The sequence below is a fragment of the Panthera tigris genome, chromosome B4 (genome assembly GCF_018350195.1).
Source record: "Panthera tigris isolate Pti1 chromosome B4, P.tigris_Pti1_mat1.1, whole genome shotgun sequence".
In the NCBI taxonomy this organism is placed as follows: Eukaryota; Metazoa; Chordata; class Mammalia; order Carnivora; family Felidae; genus Panthera; species Panthera tigris.
The window spans coordinates 7,516,090-7,522,089 of NC_056666.1; positions in this window are offsets into that span (position 1 = coordinate 7,516,090).

A 6,000-nucleotide genomic window follows, 5' to 3' on the forward strand; every position below is an offset into this window, starting at 1 on the left:
CACCAAGCCTGTTGCTGGCAAAGGGGAGTGCGTTTGACATTGATGTCTTGGGTTAACTTTCTCCCCGGAGTTGGGGAGGGGCCCATTTTCCACAAACATATGACCCCCGGTACTGTGAACAAAAATAGTGTTCTGTTAGCAAGGAAGAAAGGCGGGGGAGGGGGAGGAAACGGTTGTGGTGTAGGTAACCAACAGTGTTTTTCACACCATCCCTATCTTTTCTGAAGGGAGGAGGGAGTCAGTGGTTCTTGCCAAACTCAGAATGAGAGAGTGTCACGATGGCGGAAAGATTGGAAATTACAGTTGTATGGCCTTTATGCTCAGACATTGACCGGGTTTTCCCTCTTTTAGTGTCATTGGTTATACAGCCAAAATACATCGTGAGCACAAGAAAACACCAACCTTAGAGAAATGGCTTTAATGACTGGCTTTGTTTTTATTGGGTTGGTTCTTTTCGACAAAGCCGTTTGTCATGCGGATTGGACTGAAGGGACGTAAAATTAGATCTGGATCTAAGAAAGGAGAGAAATTTTAATACGGGAAGAGGGAACTAAAGAGGAAGTAGACACTTAGGATACAAATACATTAGAAGGAGGATTTACAAGATTATTTTTCAGAGTAACTGGAGTGGACAGAATGCTAACCAGTCTGTGATTTTCCTATTACCTCGTGTCATTTTTCCTTATTTCTAATACTAGCCCCTATTCCTTAGCGTTACTTCATTTTATATCTAAAGAATAGCTTGTGTTTTAATTCGTTTGATGTTTTTTAATAGTGTTTTAATCATTGTATATGATCATGCGATGCCCCGAGCACATTGGCTGGAAAATGGTTTATAAATAAAATTATTGTTATTATTGTTATCTTTATCTCTCCTAACAATACTCATTATATTAAGATTATATCTAGGCTAGAAATAGTTCAACATATGTGATTATACGTAATCAGTCTATTTTTTCTGCTTTTTTTTTTAACACTGTTCTCGCACTCAACTTTGTTCTTATCGCTAAACAAAATATTGCTTATAAGTTGTAAGTAACTCTGATTCACTTTGAACAGTAATTCTTTACAGGTTTCAACAAGAGTTTGTTCCCGGTAGGACTGGGATCCAAAGAAACTCCTTGTTCCCAGTGGACATGTATTGATGGCAGGTGTAGCCATAGACGGAGTAGAGATTGAATTGCCAGGACTTCCGCCTGGTGCCCAGAGTCCTGAGTGTTTCCAGAGGCTTAAACTATGATGGATAAGAATATATCAGGGAGGCCAATATTAGCTTGATAATGGAAATAGCTCATAAATGTTAGCACCATCTGCTTCCAGATTAGGCTCTACTTGGACCGTCAGGCCACTTAGGATGCCGAGAAAAGAACTCCTATGTGCCGTAGAAGGTGGTGTTCAGTGGCTTCTCAAGAAGATTCCCTTCCTCAGACTCCAAGTGCCTTAGTTTCTCTCTGTGGTTGAGTAAGAATGTTGACTGTAGGACCACCCATCCAGTGCCCCGCCAGGACATAATGCGGCGTGCTTTCTAGTCAGCACATTTTGATATGTTACCAAGAATATTATGATGCTTATCAGCCTTAAACAAGGAGTAATCGATGTCTGGAGGTTGTGGCTGGCTTTGGGGGAGGCTCAGCTGCAGATCAAGGTTGACATATCTGATTCTTTATGTGGGTCAAAGTGTCTCCATCTTCTCTGTGTATATGAGCCGGATATTATAGATTATATAAAATTTTGGTAAGGGGAAAGTTATGGAAGTTAAAGGTATTATTGTGAAGGCCACCTGCCGCGCCCCTTCGGCCTGATGGGTGATTTTGCCAAAGCAGGCGGCTGGCTGTTGGCTTCAGAATTGACCAGATAGGAGCATCAACCACGCAAACGCATCCTGTGAGGCAGAACGACACAACCCCGAGCAGTCAGGCAGGCAGCCCACTGAGAAGAGTGCAGCCGGAGGAGGTGTTATGTTAAGGGGGAAGTCGGAGGCATGAATGGGAAATCCGAGACCACTTTGCCAGACTCTCTGTTGAAGGACGGAAATGATGGTGACTTTTGAGAGTACTCCAATCAATTAAACAAACGAAAAAACAAAAAACCCAACAACAACGAAAAGTGTATTTTTGGCTGTCAAGTTTTCAAAGCTCGCTCAAGTCCAGCTTTCTCCACGAAGTCTTCCTAGGCCGTGCCTTCGCAACATTGAAATCTCTGAGTTCCAGATGGTCTAGGAAACCCATCTGGTCATGAAGTATTTATTTTATTGCTGTTAAACTCTTGCAGTCTTAGAAGTGGGCTGGCTGTCAATAACTTTAAAAAATCAACAAGTAATTTTTCTTGCAGTTATTTTTTTTGTAATTGTCGAATTCTAGAAAGGGTTCTATGTATCTGTTTACATGTATATATTTTTAAAATTTGTTTTGTTTTAGGGGCACCTGGGTGGCTCAGTTGGTTAAGCATCCAACTCTTGGCTTTGACTCTGGTCATGATCTCACGGTTTGTGAGATTGAGCCCTGCCTGGGGCTCTGCTCTGATGGTGTGGATGGAGCCTACTTGAGATTCTCTCTCTCCCTCTCTCTCTCTGCCCCTTCCGCACTTGTTCTCTCTCTCTCTCTCTGTCTCTGTCTCTCAAAAATAAATAAATAAATGTAACAAATGTTTTAAAACATAAAGTTGGTTTTATTTTTTCAGCCAAAGTAAATGCCTTCTGGACCTCTCTCTATGTAAGTTTTTAATCAGACCTTTACCACTCTTGTTTGCGTTTGCTCACTCCTGTGACATGTGGTCTGTTAAAGCTGACAAGTTCCTGGTCCCTCATGGCGGCAGCTGTCTTTGTGAGGCTGCTGCTGTTGTCTGGGGTGGTTCTAGGCAGACTCCCAGTAGACCAGATGTCCATCTTCTTCTGTGACTCTCCCTCTTTCAAGTGTGCCTGGAGGATGGCAGTTGTTGAGTTCTGCTGCTCAGTGTGTTTGAAGTCATGCCAAGTAGTATTCTTGTTTTCAAGAAGAGTGTGAGGGTGCAAACAAGGGTGCCAAGAAGTAAGTTGGCAGTGCAGAGATGCTGATGTGAAGGGGCTGTGAGACGCCCCTTTCGCAGGGATGCCGTATGAAGCGCCGACCTTCTCAACTTGAACCAGCTGCAAACAAAGAGGCCAGAGGATGGGTGTTGACTTAGGTAAAGGGCTTCCTCCCCACAGTTCCGCTCTGTCGAGTTTTTATTCCTCCCCTGCTTGATAGATTGGGGAAACATGAATGGCAGACAGAAAAACCAAAAACAACACACACACACACACACACACACACACACAAAACAAACCTCCAAACCCTTCATGAGTCCAACACTGTTGCGTGGCTCCTGGACCTTCTTGGATTTGGCTTGTCATCTGTCACTTAACTCCCAACTATCAGACCAAAGGAGGAAGCACAAACCATTTCCGCCTCCAGTCCTGCTGCCTTCTATCCCGGGAGCCACGAGTTCTCCTGGGCAGTCTGGCTGGGCTTCGGGGGGCCAGAGGCTTCTCCAAGGGGAATGAACAGCTTCATCTCACCTGACTCAAGCCTCTGTTTGCTGTAAAATTCTTGCCTCTGACCGCGTCGAGCAATTATAACGTCCAGGTAGAAGCATCAAGGAAGAATGGTCAGATACAAGTTTTTAAATGCTGCTCTCGCTCAGTGTTTAGTATGTCCCATATGTTTGTTAGGCCTTGGGAAGTTCCTTTCTTTTCAGTCCAGTGGATTTTCTCTTACTTACCTGATTTTTATCTTTGGATTCTTTCACTCTTTTTAAATTCAGAGGATTCAGTGTTCCTTTTTCATTTTTGAGCAGAATTAAGCGAAAAAAGGTTTGTGTGTCCTCATTGAAAAAGACTTTCTCTTTACCACCTAGTCCTGTGACTTTGTGAAGAGTGATGTATGTTGATTTATCCTAAATTTGATAACTTCCTTTTCTGAATAGTTTCCTTCTCATAATTTTTTTTTCCTGATAGTTGTCCTGGAGCTTTCACTTATCGTTATTTTTTTTTTAGGTAGGTAAAGCCGGGCCGGTGTGATCTTTCAGTGGCCTTACAGTGGCTTTGAAGAAAGGACCCCATTTATTAAATTTAAAAATTAAAAAGTAATGCTGATGGACATTCACTGGTTTGCAAAGCACATTACTCGGTAGTTATTGAACGTGTTACTTGTCATTAAACTTTTTTAAACCGGTTACGTAAAACATAAAAACTTGTTAATTCTAATGTTTAGCTAAGTGTATGTTTTATGAGGTTTTCTTGTTAATATTTTCTATATCGTATTTTAATTTTCCATTAAGTGTGTTCCTTTTTTAGTTTTAATTCTACTTGGGCATGTTGGTGGCTCAGTCAGTTAAGCGTCTGACTTTGACTCAGGTCATGATCTTGCAGTTCATGATTTCGAGTCCCGTGTCGGGTTCTGTGCTGACAGCTCGGAGCCTGGAGCCTGCTTCGGATTCTGTGTCTCCCTCTCTCTCTCTGCCCCTCCCATGCTCATGCTCTGTCTCTCTCTAAAATACAAATAAACATTAAAAATATGTAATTCCAGCGGCACGCTATATCTCCTTATATTCTCTACGGCAACAAGCACTGGGTTGACCGTGTGGTAGGCATCTAACCTGTTTGTCGGTGGATTCATTGACAGAAGTGTCCAGAGAAAGAGGTTGTGGTGTATATTCAAAACATCTGCTTTCTGCCATTGGTGATTATCTGCTGGTCTTTTTATCTGGGCAGCTGGTGAAGGTCCTAGAGCAGGATGACAGAAAGACTTGTAACCCTGGAACATTGTCTTGTGGAGTTTTAACAACTTCAAGTAAGCCTTTTAGAGGATAAAGTAGGGACTTTAATTTTCATTCCATTCTCTAGGGCCATTTCTCAACTTGGCAAGATCGCCATTAGGGCCAGATCATTGGTGGTTGTGGAGGGCAGTCTGTGCATTGCAGGAATTTCTCCCTGGGTTCTATTCGCCAGATGCCAACAGCAGCTGTGACAACCAGAAATGTTTCCCGACGTTGCCGAATGTCCCCTTGGGTGGGAGGTGGGAGCGGGAGGGAGCATAATTACCCTGCTTGAGAACTACTGTCTGTGCTGCTTCTGTGGGATCAGGCTACTTTCTCCAGAGCTGACACTTGGGTTTAGGTCTGGGAGCTCTTCCACGGGAAAGCATCATTCCCTCCCTGCCCCCTCTCCCCCCATGGAACTGTGGAGGAAGAACCAACAGATACAGCATCAAAGCAATATTCGGGAGTTCCCTTCTCTCTGCCTGCCAAATCCTACCTTCCTTTTTGCTTCTGGTCCCCAAGTCCTCTAGTGGCAGGTGACAGTTTAACCCTGGGGTGTATGACACCTCTCATCCGCGGGACCCTGGAACAGGCCACTTTTCAGTGTCCAAGTCTGAGGAGTCCCTGACGTGGGGAAGGAGGAAGCGTTAAGTTTGCAGCTGAAATTCTGAAGAAATCGAGCACATTCGCCGAAACTTCCCACTGACCCAGATCCTCTGCTGCTATCTTGAAAGCTTTATCTTCTAAGACAACGTTGACTAACAGCTTTTCTTTTATTCTGCCTCCTGTTTTAAAAGAATAACAAACAAGCTTAATTCTTCACAAAATCTTCAGCAAATGCCTTTTAATCCAACACAATGGTAGTTATTTTAGGAAGGTTGGCAAAGGACTGTGGTGGTTTTCTATTTTTTGGTCTGGGTTTTGTTTTGTTTTTGTTTTGTTTTTTCTTCCCTCATCCAGAAGCACTCAATCACATTTAATCTTGGCACCAAGGCCACTTTAACTTTGTTTGCACAGAGCTGATATAACTGCCTTCTTTTTTGTCTTCCTACTAAGCCTTACAATTTGAAGAACAGATTAAAACACTCCCCGCACACACAGGAGAGATTCATAGATACCACGTGTCTTCGCTCACTGTAACTTCAGGGACTGGATTCCACACCCAGGCTGTGTTTGTTGCAGGAAGAGAACGGCTGGTCAAGGCACCGTGCTTCAATGGAGAGA